The sequence below is a fragment of the Megascapheus bottae genome, chromosome 35 (genome assembly GCF_031878675.1).
Source record: "Megascapheus bottae isolate mThoBot1 chromosome 35, mThoBot2.hap1, whole genome shotgun sequence".
NCBI classification, from domain to species: domain Eukaryota; kingdom Metazoa; phylum Chordata; class Mammalia; order Rodentia; family Geomyidae; genus Megascapheus; species Megascapheus bottae.
In genome coordinates, this window is record NC_143543.1 from 5,505,955 (window position 1) to 5,521,746 (window position 15,792).

At 39.5% G+C, this 15,792-nt stretch overlaps 1 pseudogene; it reads left to right on the plus strand.

Annotated features, from left to right (window-relative positions):
* Positions 1–7,589, plus strand: part of LOC150042554 (vomeronasal type-2 receptor 116-like) — a 45,298-nt pseudogene extending 37,709 nt beyond the window's left edge.
* The last annotated feature ends 8,203 nt before the right edge of the window (positions 7,590–15,792 follow it).

Sequence of the window (15,792 nt, forward strand, 5' to 3'; positions counted from 1 at the left end):
TTGTATTATGTTAAAGCGTAGTGGAGAGAGTGGGCATCCTTGTCTCATTCCTGATTTTAGAGGGAATGGCTTTAGCTTTTCACCATTAAGTGTAATACTAGCAGTGGGTTTCTCATACACAGCCTTTATTACATTGAGGAATGTTCCATGGATTTCTAGTTTCTCCAGAACTTTTAACATAAAGGGGTGTTGGATCTTGTCAAATGCCTTTTCTGCATCTATTGAGACAATCATGTGATTTTTGTCCTTGCTCCTGTTGATGTGTTGGATTATATGAATTGATTTGCGTATTTTGAACCAGCTTTGCCTACCTGTGAACAATCCAGTTTATCATGGTGTATAATTTATTGATGAGTTGTTGTAGATGGTTGGCCAGTTTTTTCTTGAGAAGTTTTGCATCGATGTTCATCAAATAAATAGGTCTATATTTCTCCTTCTTTGAAGAGTCTCTGGTTTGGGGATGAGGGTTATACTGGCTTCATACAATGAGTTTGGTAAAGAACCTTCATTATTAATTTCATTGAAGAGCTTGAGGAGTATTGGTGTGAGCTCTGCTTTGAAGACCTTATAGAATTCAGCTGTGAATCCATCTGGTCCTGGGCTTTTCTTAGGTGGATATTCTCTAATTGCCATTTCTATTTCAGAGCTTGAAATAGGCCTGTTGAGTTCGGTCAGTTCTTCTTGGTTCAGTGTGGGTATGTTAATATTGGCTAGGAATTCATCCATTTCTTCTAGATTCTCAAATTGGTTGGCGTAAAGGATTTAGAAGTATTCCCTCATGACATTCTGGATCTTGGTAATTTCTGTCGTGATATTACCATTTTTGTCTGCGATTTTGTTTATTTCAATATGTTCTATTCTTTTTTTTGGTAGGATTTGCTAAGGGTTTGTCAATTTTGTTAATGCTTTCAAAGAACCAACTCCTTGTTTTGTTGATTCTTTCCATAGTTTTTTTGGATTCCAAATCATTTAATTCTGCTTTGATTTTAATAATTTGCTTTCTTCTACTGTGATTAGGGTTGGTTTGTTGCTCTTTTTCCAGGAGCTGAAGGTGAGACATTAACTTCTTGGTTTGCGATTTTTCCAACTTGTTATTGTAGGCACTCAACGCTATAAATTTTCCTCTGAGTACTGCCTTTGCTGTGTCCCAAAGCAGCGGTATTTTGTGTGTTCCTTATTGTTAAATTTCATAAACTGTTGGATTTCTGTTGTGATCTCTTCGATGACCCATTGGTGATTCAACAATGTGTTGTTCAGTCTCCATGAGTTACAGGATTTTCATTGGTGGAGATGTGTGTTCAGTTCCAATTTGATGCCTTTGTGGTCTGAGAGTGTGCATGGAATAATTTCTGTGTTTCTGAATCTGTCCAGGTTTGCTTTATGTCCTAAGATGTGGTCTACTTTGGAAAAATTTCCATGTGCTGCTGAGAAAAACGTATATTGTGTTGTTGCTGGGTGGAATATTCTACAGATATCTGTTAGACCTAGTTGGTCTATATAGTTGTTCAGTTCTAAGGTTTCTCTGTTGAGTTTTTACCTTGTTGATCTCTCCATAGGTGAGAGTGGTGTGTTAAAGTTGCTGACAATCACTGTGTTTCGATCTATGTATGGTTGCAGTGTAAGTAAAGTTTGTTTGATGAAGTTCGGAGCTCCGGGATTGGGAGTATAAATATTTAGGATCGTTATGTCTTCCTGGAGGAAAGATCCCTTTAGTAGTATGTAGTAACCCTCTTTGTCTTTTCTTACTAGTTTTACTTTGAAGTCTATTTTATCTGATATGAGGATGGCAACTCCAGCCTGTTTATAGGGGCCATTAGCTTGATAGAGTTTATTCCAACCTCTCACTTTCAAAAGATGATTGTTTTTTTGGGTAAGATGTGTGTCTTGAAACAGCAGAACGATGGCTCTTGGTTTTTGATCCAAATGGATAGCCTATGCATTTTAATTGGAGAGTTAAGTCCATTGATCTTGAGAGTTAGGAGTGAGAGATATTTATTAGTTCCTACCATTTTTAAAAGTTTTTATTGGGGCCTGTATCTTGACAGTTCTTGTGGTCCTTAGATGGTATACTGTTTAGGTGCCATTTCTTTCCCTATATTGCATTTATTTTGGTTTTCTATGTATATAGAACATCTTTGAGAATGCTCTGTAGTGTTGGTATTGTTGCGACATATTGTTGCAGCTTTTTCCTGGAATGGAATGTTTTTATTGTTCCCTCAGTTATGAATGAGAGCTAAGCTGGGTACAGTATTCTTGGTTGGCAGTTGTTTGACTTAAGGGTATGACATATATGCTTCCAGTCACTTCTTGCATGGTCTCTGGTGAGAAATCTGGGGTTATTCTGATTGGTTTTCCTTTATAGGTTACTGATCCCTTTTCCCTGGCTGCCTTTAGGATCTTTTCTTTGGTTTCTATTGATCCAGTTCGGATTACGATGTGTCGGTTGGATGTTCTTTTCTGGTCAGGTCTGTTTGGGGTTCTAAAAGCTTCTTGTATGTGAATGGGCCTGCCCTTCTGGATATTTGGGAAATTCTCTGAGATGATTCCCTGAAGTATATTTCCAATACCATTGACCTCTTTCTCTACACCCTCCTCAATACCAGTTAGCCTTTAATTAGGCTTCCTAATTATATCTTGTGTCTCCTGAAGCGCTCTCTCATTTTTCCTAGATTTGGATTGACTCATTTTCTGTTCTTTCTCTATAATACCTAAATTATCTTCAGCCCCGGACATTCTCTTCTCTGCATTGTCTAACCTGCTATCAAAGCTGTCTACTTTATTTTTCATGTCCCTTGCTAATAATTGCTCATTTTTGATGCCTTGCATCTCCTTTTAGAACATGTATGGATTTCTTTAGCTCCTTAATTTCCATTTGAGTGGTTAGCTCAGTAGTTTTATTTTCTTTGGATTTTTGCTGGAGTTCAGTCAATTTTTTATTTGCGGATTCTAGGAATTCATCCATCTTTCTTTGAAAAACTTTTATTATTGCCTCCTTTATGGCTTCTTCTTTTTTACTTATCACCTTGTTTATGGTTTCCTCTTGTTTAGCTATGGCTTCCTCCTTTATCTCTTTCTTTGTATTTTCACACTTTTCATTCATGATGTTTATCTCTTGCATTTGTATAGCACTTGGAAGAGTCTCCTCTAGGTTTGCCAGTGACTGTTCCATTTTCTGTTTACATTGGGTGGGGGATGTTGATTCTTGATTTGACATTTTTCTTGAGTTTCTTGTTCTGCCCATTTGAGAATAGGAGCAAGATTAATACTAAACACGATTATAGTTTTTCAGATATGACCAACCTAGACCACTGTAGCTGGCAGACACTAGATGTTCACAAGTTTTGATTGGTGTTATCCCTCTTTCTTTTTGTGCACTTACAGACTAGCCTAATACAACCACTGATAAGCAATTTATACCCAAAACAACAAGCCTCTCATTCCAATCTCTATTGTCTTTATGTTCCTCTGAGCCTAGAGAATAATTAAACACTTAGATATACAGTATTGCTCAACAGCCATCAAGTGTAAATCCATGCAGTATAAGGGTTGAAAGACGAACAGAGGTCCAGAGATAGAAAGATAGAATGAGAGAGGTCAGGGGAGGTACAAGAGGATTAACGTAGGAGTGTAAGAATATTGTAGTAATGAAGAAAAGGTATACCATAAGGATAACTGACCTAAGTTGGTAAGTAGGTAGCGTATTTGACTACAATGTTTGGGAAGTATTAGAATAAAACTTATATGTTGCTGCACGACTAGCTCTTAGCCTCACAGTGGACCATGGGATGGATCTGCGAGCTTCAGTTTGAGCGCGGTTGGCAGACGTTTTCCTGTGCTGCTTCCAGGGGTGGCCCCCAGCCAAGGGTCTGGGGATTGAGAGTTTCCAGGGGCTCCCAGCAGGACCAGCAGGAGACCGCTCTGTTCCCAGGGGCAGGGCCCTGCTGAGAACTTGAGCTCCAAGGGCGGAGCTGTGCCTTTTTGATTCTCAGAAGGCTCGTTTGGCTGCTGGTCAGCCCTTTAGAACCCTGCTGTGTTTCCACTGCTTTGTCAGAGAGTCTGTGACTGTGGGGGGCCCCTCGATGCTGTCTTGCTCAGTATTCCCAGCTGGAGGATGCCCTGCTCAAGAATTGAGGGGGGGCAGATGATGGCACCTATTTTCCCGCACACCCTACCCGCTGTTGTAAGTCAGGGTCCCAGTGCCCTCCATTCTCCATATCCAGTGGCCTGGGAGAGGAGCCTGGTGGGCAGGTGGGAGCTGGAACAGCTCCGCCTTCCCTGGTGGGGTGCTGAGTCTTAGGGGCCGCCCACTTGTCAGTCTCAAGTCAGAGGGCTGGGGGTTGAGCCCATTGGGTGGGTGGGAGTAGGGACAGCTCTGCCTCCCTTTGTTGGGTGTTGGGTCTTAACACCGCCTGCCCGTCAATCTCCAGTCAATGGCCTGAGGGAGGGGGCTGTTATGGGAAGCGACAGGATTCTTAATTCCTTGCCCCACTGCTCCGCCAGTCTTTCTCAAGCGAGGTGGAGGGGTCTGAGTTAAGTTCCATTGTTTGGCATTCTCTGCTTTCCCTATGTGTTTGGGGACGCCCTGTATTATTCACGCCTCTGTGTTCAGTGTGCTGGTGATCCACAGTGGTGGGGAGTCTTTCACTTCCCTCGGGTCTTCTCTGCTGCCTGTGTTCTTTGTCTGGGTTCTGCTGCCTGCTGTTCTGGTTCCGCGTCTGGGTTTTGCTGCTTCCGCCGCTCGCTGGACCGGTTCTATGCTGGTTTCTGCAGAGTTCGGGCTGCCAGGCCGGCGCCCTCCGGTGGCTTGGAGCCTGCGGAGAGAGGTGGGGGAGGGGTCCTCGTGTCCCGAATTCTTTGAGAAAGTTGGATGTGAGCTTTATCTGGATTTCTTTTCGGGTTTGAGTCCTTCTCCGTTGCTTTTTGAGTTTGTTGTTGTGGATTTTTTAAGATAATTGGCTCGTGGGACTCCCTGGTTCTCTCTTTTTGTGAGAGAGAGCTAGGCAGCGTCCCTATTGTCTCGGAGCCATCTTCCTTCCCCCAATTTGTATATTTCTTAGTATGTTCTAACATTGTTACAAATAGTCTGAGGAATCACTTTATGTGTTTCAATGGTTTATTTTGCTCTCTCCTGTGGAAGTTCATTTAATGGTAGGTTGGTCTGCTACATAGATATTTTGAAGAAAGGAATCATTGAATGAAATCATTGAATTTTTGAAAAAGTTTCTGGAAAATTAAGAAGATAATATGTATGTGTGGTTCACATGATCCTAGAGAGAGGGAACTCTGTGCTTTACCTTGTAGCATATATGTGTTTTTAATTCTAAAGAGGATTCTTTCTCCTTGCTCTTTACCATTTCACAAATGAGTAGGAGACAAGAAATGGCATGAATTTAAGGATGCTCCACAATGATTCACATTCTCAACATTAATCTCTGAATTTTAAAAAGTTCATGTTTATCAGTATTTCAATAGACTAGAGAACAACCCAATAGCACATAAGCCTTTTTTGGTCACAAGATACGCAAACCGTAACACCATTTATTTAACGGACTGGATTTATATGTATAGAAATAGTATGCTTCATAATCCAATTATTTCAAATAATAAAACTTTGGGAGAGTTAGAAAAAAGTATAAACAGTTACTGACACACATCTGATTTTCTTAGCCTACTCACACTGTTTAGTGTGAGTTGTGCTCCTGGATTCAGAAAATCCCCTCAGGAGGAAAAGGCTGCCTGTTACTTTGACTGTACTCCTTGCTCAGAGAATGAGATTGCTAATAAGATGTGTATGTTCTTGGCTTCGGGAGAAATTTATTGTCTTGCCTATTGCCCCTTCAAATCTATGCAGATGTGTGAAAATGTTATGCATTAAGAATCAGTCTTCCTTCTTTTACTTAGTAATTTAATTGTGACAATGGATGATGCTGGTTTTTGAAAAAAATACAATGGGTTCTGAATTACATATAGGATTATATTTTCTGGAGTCTCTTGTATTGATGTTTATTCAACTACTCCGTAACTTAAATTTGATTTCTGTCATATTATGTGAAAAATCCGTTTAATGACAAGGTCTCAGTTCTCTCCAAATTATTTTTATATTATAAAGAAAACACAGATCTTCCATAGCTTTGTTTCTTGTGGGCAGACATGTTCTTAAAACAGAGCAAGTGTTGGGTCAGGTTTGATGGCAGAAGAAACTACAGATGTTGTACATATCATGAATTTATACCTTCAGTAAATGATTTGGTTCTAGGTTTCTTACTGCATTACAGGTGAGTAGCAGTGAAAAATATAACTGCAAGGAATGGCCACAGGGCCAGTATTCATATTGCACATAGACATACAGGATAGTACAATCTTTCCTATTCACCTTATTGAGTTCATTGAGTTGTGCATGAAAGGATGAGAATTATTATGGAAACATGAAGAAATATAGACAATTATTGTTAGGTTATTAGATATGGCAAGAAAAAATATGCATGTTAGTCCTCTCAAGTAAACAATTTCAATTAGGTTTGTGGGAATCAATATGAGAACATAACAGATATAAAAATACTAATGAGCATACCTTACAATACTTTGTAAAAATATTGTTTTTGCTAGTAATTACTGACATGCCAAAATTATCTCTACTTAGGGATTTACTAATTTCCTTTTAAATTCTTGAAGAGAGACTAATTGTTATTTGACTTCTGCACCAGATATGGAGTAATGTGTGAGGTGCCCAGATATCAGTCTACCAACAGAGAGAGAAACAAGTGCTTCCAAAAAGAACAAGTTTCCTGGGTTATGGAGTGCCTTTAGGGATGGCTTTAGCATGTATATCTCTTGCTTTATGTACACTCACAGCCATTGTTCTTGGGGTGTTTGTGAAACATCAGAACACCCCTATTGTCAAGGCTAATAACCAGGCTCTAAGCTACATACTGCTCATCTCCTTCATCTATTGCTTTCTCTGTTCTTTGATCTTTATTGGCCGTCCCAACACAGTCACCTGCACTCTACAACAAACCACATTTGGAGTTGCATTCCCTATAGCTGTTTCTGCAGTCTGGGCTGAAACTCTAAGTGTAGTTCTGAATCTCAATGCCATTTCTCCTGGGAGAAAAATGAGGTGGCTGCTGGTATCAGGTGCACCTAACTTCATTATTCCCATCTGCACCCTGATCCAATTGACTCTTTGTGGAATCTGGCTGGGAACATCTCCTCCCTTCATTGACACAGATACACACTCTGAACTTGGCCACATCATTATATTGTGTAACAAAGGCTCCCTCACTGTTTTCTACTGTGTTCTGGGATACCTCGGCTCCCTGGCCATGGCCAGCTTCACTGTGGCTTTCATGGCCAGGAACCTGCCTGACACCTTCAATGAAGCCAAGTTCCTTATCTTCAGCACGCTGGCGTTTTGCAGTGCTTGGCTCACTTTCCTGCCTGTCTACCACAGTGTCGAGGGGAAGCTTATGGTGGCTGTAGAGGTCTTATTCATCTTTGTCTCTCGTACAGTGCTGCTGGGCTGCATCTTTGCCCCCAAATATTACATCAACTTGTGAAGACCAGGTAGAAATTGTCTGCATGGATTCTAGGAGAAAACACAGACTGGGAGTAACAAACTCTCTTAGTATGAAACCAACATGATTATTCAAACGTATAGAAGATTTAGAATAAATCTACTCTGATTTTTTCTATCACATCTTTCTGTGGTTGGAATCACTTCATTTACTAACTGACTCTTATGCCTTTCTCTAGTAACATTACAGTCAATAGTTCTAGCCATAACTAGCAACATTTAAATTTCAATCTGTGTATTTTTGATGCTTTTTAATAAGTCTGAACATATGTCATCATCTCCACTACTATATTTTTACTGTTGTCTCTTCTTTTACTTTTCCTTTCATAATCCTTTGCCTAAAAATTGTGTTTTGGTTACCGGACCTGGAGCTTGAAGTTAAATCCTGGCTATCATCCCTTGGTGTTTGATTAAAGCTGGGGCTTTACCACTTCAACCACCAACATCATTTTGGCTATTTGCTGGGTAATTAGAGATAAGAATTTTTCCCCAGAAAGGGTATCAATGTATGTGAATTAATGCACCTTCTATCTGGCAAATATCATGTAACCCTTTTAGTAATTACAATATAAAAAAAAGAATTTTTCTCCAGGTTGTATCCAAACCATGATCATCAACCAACAGATTCCTGAGTGGCTAGGATTATAGATATTACTCTATAACTTAACCTCCTGCCTATACTACACTAAGCTGTTTAATCCTTACATATATTTTGTTAGCATTTTCCACTTAAGAATGTTCCTATATGGACTCATGTGTCTAGGTTATAGAAACAAAAACCATATAATGAGTGATTGTTTTCCTTAATGTAATATGTTATCTCTCATCTCTTTTGTAGTCTCATATTATCTCATATTGTTACAGTAATTTACCTTGTTATCTGATATATTGTATATAGGTTTATTTGGTTATTTGAAATAGCATAGGGAAGGGGGGAAACAAGATGAGGGGCAGGGGTGGAGGGAGGGAAATGGGGACCAAGATATGAGAAAAGGTGTCAATGTTTGTGAAGTAATGGACCTTCCATCTGGTGAATATAATGTAACCCTTCTATTAATTACAATAAAAATGTATGGAAAAAAGATGTTCCATATTTTCATATGCTCAGAATGTGGTTTGCTTAATTGTTGTATAGTTCTGCATTATATAACAGCATTTTGCAGTATTTTTCTGTTTTCTTGATCAGTCTCCTGCCATCCTCTCCGTTTCCCTTCCCTCTCTCTTTTTCTTTCATCTTATTTTTTCTTCCTTTCTCACTTCTTTCTCCATATAGCTTTTGAATTTCAACAACAGATTGTGTCTCTTACTATGATAAACTTCTACTTTATATAAGAATGTATTAAATTTATAGATTAATAGCTGAGGAAAGAATAGACACAAAATAGCTTGCTTAAACATAGCTGAATTCATTTTCAAATTATTTTAAATCACTTTACATTTATAGATATACAATTATATATATTAGATATACATATTTTTCTTTGTATGTTATCAGTTACTGTTGTTACAGTTTATACCAAGAAGTCAATATATTTCCAGTATTTTTCATTCATTATTTTAAACAGACTGATTTACTGTGTTCTACTTATTTAAGGAAACATATTAATCTTTAACACATATAAGTACATAATGGCAGTCTTTCACATTCATTCACACATTGTACTACACATTTATTTACATTGCACTTTTCTTCTCACCTTTGTGTTTCTAATAGACATCTATTACCTTAGTTTTATACTGGAAACATAATAATGTATTTGTCAAAACAACATTGGGTTTATGTTTGTTTTAAATGGCACACTACTGAGCAAATATTTCTAAATTATTATCATTTTCATTAAATATATGGTGACGTTTCAGTTTCTATTGAAGTTCATAATTTATTTTCTGATTCATTTTAATAATTTATTAAATGGGGTTGGGTTATTATTCACGAGTAAACAGTGATGTCCCATTTAGTAACAATCAATTCATACTCATCGGAACAAATGAATTCCTCAATACTCACTATGCATATGTCCGTATGCATGTTGCCCATCAGAAAGGAAATATGGTTATCAAGTCTAATTAAGACAATGACATGAGAGATGGTGATTTACACATCCTGTCAATGCTGTGCAAATGTTTTTAGTCATTAACGAGGTGAAGTTCTGATGTTGATATTGGTGATAATAAACCACAAAAAATGACAGAATATTCAAAGGTTTACTGCTCACTAAGTAGAGGCCTCATCGACCACTCAATCTTGTAACATATATCCCAGGCTTTGGCTCACCTTACTTCCATATGAGGCACAAAAACAGAGCAAAACTCTGGTACTTTTAGGATTAAATTATGTCACAGAATTTTACTTTATATTGCCTGTTGTGAGAATACAGAAAGTCATATGCTCATGCACAAAAGAAAAACAAATGAAATAAAAATCAACAACACTTTTAGACACAGAGTGTTAAGCTCAAATGAAATCCCTAGTATCAAGGTTGATGGAAAACACTAGAATTAGTGGAGCACTGTGGGTCACAATTCTAAACCTAGCTATTCAGGGGGCTGAGATCTGAGGTTCAAATACAGCATTGGCAGGAAGTCCTGAGTAACTTATCTTCAATTAACCAACAGATGTAGAGCTGTGGCTCAAAGTGTTAGGATACAAGCCTTGGGCCAAAAACCATTCAGCTAAACAGTGTCTATTCCCTGAGGACAAGCCTCAACCCAGAGAAAAGACTCAGAGAAGCAGTATGTTTCTTAAGCTAAGATTCCTGAAAACAAACAAGTCAGTGAAATGCTGGAGGCAGAGAGAAACAATTTTTAAAACACTCCAGGAAGATTGCTGGTAGCTCCAATAGACTCTGCAAACTAAAACACCACACTAGAGTTTAGCCTTGCTAGAGGTTAACCTGGCCTCTAGAGGTTAACCCTAAGTCTAAATAGAAACCTACACCGAGTCTTACCCGATCCTAACTTGAAAAAAATCCCTAATCCTATCCCTAAATCTAATTCTAAGAATAAACCTAATCCAAACGTGAACAATAAACCGAAACTAACCTGAACACGAATCCTAACTCAAACCCAAAACCGAACTTAAACCTAAACCGAACCCTAACCCTAACCTAACATAAAATTGAAAATTAACCCTAACCATAAGTCAAGCTCTAACCCTAACCCTAACCCTAACCCTTACCTGAACCCTAAACCTAGCACTAACCCTATCCTCGACTCTAATCCTAACCCTAAATCAAACCTAATAAAAACCCTAATCCTAAGTGGAACTTGAACCCATACCCAACCATAACCCTATCCATAATCCTAATCCTGACCCAAATCCTAAGCCTAACCAGAACCCTAACATTACCCAAATCCTAACCCGAACCCTAAACCGAAACCTAACCAAAACTTAAACCTAATCCTAACCCTAACCAGTCCCCTACCCCTACCGCTAAACTGAACCTGCACCGAACCTGACCCTAACCATAACCATAACCATATCCTGAACTCGAACTTAACCCTACACAAACAATAACCCTAACCCTAACCTAAGCGTAAACCTAACCAGAGTCCTAAACCTAACCCCAACCTGAACTCAAACATGAAACCTAACCCTAACCCTAAATTTAATCCTAAACCACATTCTAATACAGCATCCTAACTCTAACCGTAACCGAACCCAAAACCTAACCAGACCCGAAACCAGAAACAAACCCTAACTTGAAATGTAACACTAAGTCGAACCCTACACTGAAACCTAATCCTAACACAAAACCTAACCCTAACCTGAACGCTAACTCTAACCTGAACGCTAACTGAAACCTTACTCTAACCCTAACACAAACTCTAACCCTAACTCTAAACAGAACCCTAACCCAAACCCTAAACCTAACCAAACCATAACACAAACTGTAACCCTAAACCTAACAGTAACCCGAACCCTAAACATAACCCCCTTCCTGAACCCTAACCCAAATCCAAAGCCTGACCCTAACTCTAACCCTAAGTCTCACCCGAATCCTAACACTAATCCAAACTCCAAACCTAACTCTAACCCTTACAGAAACCTAACCTTAACCTGAAATGTATCCTGAAACAGAACCACAACCCTAACTCGAACGACAAACCTAAACCAACCCAAACCCTAACCGTAAACAGAACCCAAACCCTAACTCTAACCCAAAACCTAAGCCGAAACCTAACCCTAACCCGAAACCTAACCCTAACCATAATCCTAACCCAAACCCGACTGTAACCCTAACCCTAACAAAATCCTAACCCTAATTCTAACCTAAACTTAACCCTAAACCTGAACACAAAACCTAACCTAACCTGAACCAGAAATATAACCCAAACCTGATCCCTCACCCTAATCCTAACCCTATCCTGAACCCTAACCAAAACCCTAACAATAATCCAAAGCAGAACTGTAAACCTTCCCCAACCCTAACCCCCAAAGTAACCCTAAACATAAACCTAACCCTAATCTGAACACTTACCCTAAGCAGAATCTGAACCCTAACTCTAACCCTAACACTACCCTGAACACTGACCCTAAACCAAACCCTAATCCTAAACCTAACCTAAACCCTAAATGTAAACCTAATTCTAAACCTAACCATAACCATAACCCGAACCCAAACCCAATCCCTAACCGGAACACTAACCCTAACCTAACATGAAACCTAACCTTAACCTGAACCAAAACCTAACCTGAACCCTAACCCTACCTCTAAACCCTAAACCTAACCTTAACCGTAAACCAAAACCAACACCAAATCCTAACCCTAACCCAAACATGAACCCGAATCCTAATCCTATCACTAAACCTAAGGCTAACCCTAACCCTAATCTGAACCCTAAATCTAACCCTAACCATAACACTAACCAAAACCAAAGCCTTACCCTAATCCTAACCATAACCTAACCCTAACCTGAACCTGAACCCTATCCTGAACCCTAATCCTAACCGTAACCTAACCATAGCCTGAATGTGAACCCTATCCTGAACCCTAACTCGAAGCAGAATCCTAAACCTAACCATAACCCTAACCTGAATCCTAACCCTAACCCTAAATTGAAACCTACACCAAATCCTAATCCTAGCCACAAACCTAATCAGACCTGAACCCAAACCCAAACTTAACCAGAACAGTAACCCTAACTGCAATCCTAAACCTAACTAAAACCCTAACCCTAACCCAAACTATAATCCTATCCCTAACCCGAACCCTTCATCAAAACCTAAACTGAACCCTAAACCTGACCCAAACCCTAATATTAACCCTAACCCTTACCGTAATACGAACCTGAGCCTGAAACCTAACCCTAAATTTACCCGAACCCGAACCTTAAAGTGAACCATAAAAAGAAAACTATTCATAACCCTAACCTGGACCTGAACCCTAGCCCTTACCTGAACCCTAACCCTATCCCAAATGCTAACCCTAACCCAAACATGAATCCAAACCCGAAACCCAATCCTAAACTAAACGCTAACCATAACCCGGACGATAAACCTAACCCAAACCCTAACATGAAAACTATCAGTAACTGTAACCCTAACCCAAACCCTAACCCATACCTGAACTGTAACCCTGACCCAAAAGCTAACCCCAACCCAAACATGAACCCAAACATCAACCAACCTGAACCTGAACCCTAACACTAGCCCTAACCTCAACCTGAAACTGAAACCTAAACCTAAACCTAACCCGAATCCCAACCCTAACTGTAACCCTAACACGAACCCAAACTGAACCCTATCCAGAAACAAATCCTAACCCTAACCCTAACCACAACTCTAATCCTAACCCAAACCAGAACTCGAACCCTAACTCTATCAGTAACCCCAACCCTAACCCTAAACAGAACCCTAACCCTAACTCTAACCCAAATATGAACCCGAAGCCGAATAATAACCCTAACTTGAAACCTACCTATAACCCTAACATAACTATATAATTGTAAGCTGAAACCTAAACTTAACCCTAACCTTAACCCTAAACAGAGTCCTAACCCTAACGCGATCACTAAACCTAAACCAACCCTAACCTGAACCTGAAATCTAACGCTAACCCTAACCCTAACCTGAAACCTAATTTAAAACCTAACTGTAACTCTAAACTGAAACTAACAACCTGAACCCGCATTCAAACCCTAACCCGAATCCTAACCCTAACCAAACCCGAACCCGAACCCTAACCAAAAACCTAACCCTAACACTAACCCTAACCCCAAACAGAACTTGATCCCTAACCCTAAACCGTAACTCTAAACAGAACCCTAACCAAATCCTACCTCTAACCCTTAACCTAAGACTAAACCTAAACTCAACCTTAACCCTAACCCTAATCCAAACCCTAATCCTAACAATATCCAGAACCCAAATATAAAACCTTAACCAGAATCTGAACCATACCCCTAACCCGAATGATAACACTAATCTTAACCCGATCCCCAACTCAAAACCTAAACCTTGTTTGAACCCAATCCTGAACCCCTATCCTAACTCTAATCCTAATCCTAACCCTAATTTAACCCCCAAACACTTACCCTAATCCTAACTCTAACCTGAACCTTAAACAAAACCCTAACCTGAACTTTAACCCAAAACCTAACCTGATCCCGAACCCGAACCCTAAAATGAACACTAAAAAATCCTAATATTAAATTTAAACCTAACCCTAACCCTAATATTAATCCTTACCCAAACCCTAACCTGAACCCTAACCCGAACCCGAACCATAATCCCAACCCTAAACATAACCTGAAACCCAACCCGAATCCTAACCCAAAGCCTAAACCCAACCTTAATATTAAGCTAACCTGAACACTAACCCAAAACCTATCCCTAACCATACACCAATTCGAACAATACTCCAATCTTGAACCCTAATCCTAACCCTGCCCTAAACCTAACTGGAACCCTAATCCGAATCTGAACCTAACCCAAACCCAAACCCTAACTCTATACCTAAACCAAAACTGAAAACTAGCCCTAACCCTAAACCTAACGTGAATTCTAATCCCAACTCTCAATCTAACACTAACCCGAACTCTATCCCTAACCCTAATCCAAACCCGAACCTGAAACCTCAGCCTAACAAAAATGCTAACCTGAACCCAAACCCAAATGCAAACCCTAACCATAACCCTATCCCTAACCCGAATTGGAAGCCTAAACTTAACCTGAAACCTAACCCTAACCCTAACCAGAACCCTAACCCTATGGCGAGCTATAACCCTGACATGAACCCTAACCCTAACCCGATCCCGAACCCTAACCATAACCCAATCAGAATTCTAACCTAAACCCTATCCTTACCGCTAACCCTAAACAGAAACTTACTCTGAATCCTAACTCTAACCATAAATTAAACCCTAATACTATCCCTAAACCTAACTCTAACACTAATCCTAATATTAATCCTAACCATAACCAGAAACCCATCTCTAAACCTGACCTGAACCCAAACCTTAACCTGAACCTGAACCCTAAATCTAAACCTAAATCTAACCCTAACCCTAGCTCTCACCTTAAAATTACCTGAATGCTGACACAAACTCAAACCAAAACCTAACTGAAATCGAACCCTAATCCTAACCCAAAACCTAAACCTAACATGAACCCTAACCCTAATCCACACCCAAACCTGAAACCTAACACTAATCCTAAGCCTAACTCAAACCTGAACCCTAAACTGAACCTGATCCGGATCCTAACCCTAACTCTAAACCGAACCCTAACCCTAACCATAATATTTACCCTAACCCGAATCCTAACCTGAAACCTATCCCTAACCATAACCCGAAAAAGAACCAGAAACCAAACCCAAACCTTAACCCTAACCCGAACTCTGTCAATCTGAATGCCCAAGTTTATGAAACATGGTAACGGAGACAGAAACCTGAATCCTATTTGGCATATTCGGTGGAGACCTGGGATAGACGCATCTCTCTTTTCGCACTAGTCTGAAGGTGAAGATAGCTGGAACGGCAATATTTGTTTAGAACTAGATGTTTCTAAAAAAGAAAGAAAGAAAGAAAAATTCATGAACATTTTTCAAGTTTGCCCTTTAATGTATGGTTTCCAAGGGAAAATGTCACTGTGTACTAAGTAGAAATGATTTCGTATATATAAGGCTGTATTCTTCAAATTAGGAAACTGTTTGAATAGAAAAGTACAGTAGACTCAAAGCCATGTTGGAGATTTTCTGGTTCCTTTAATCTGTTGC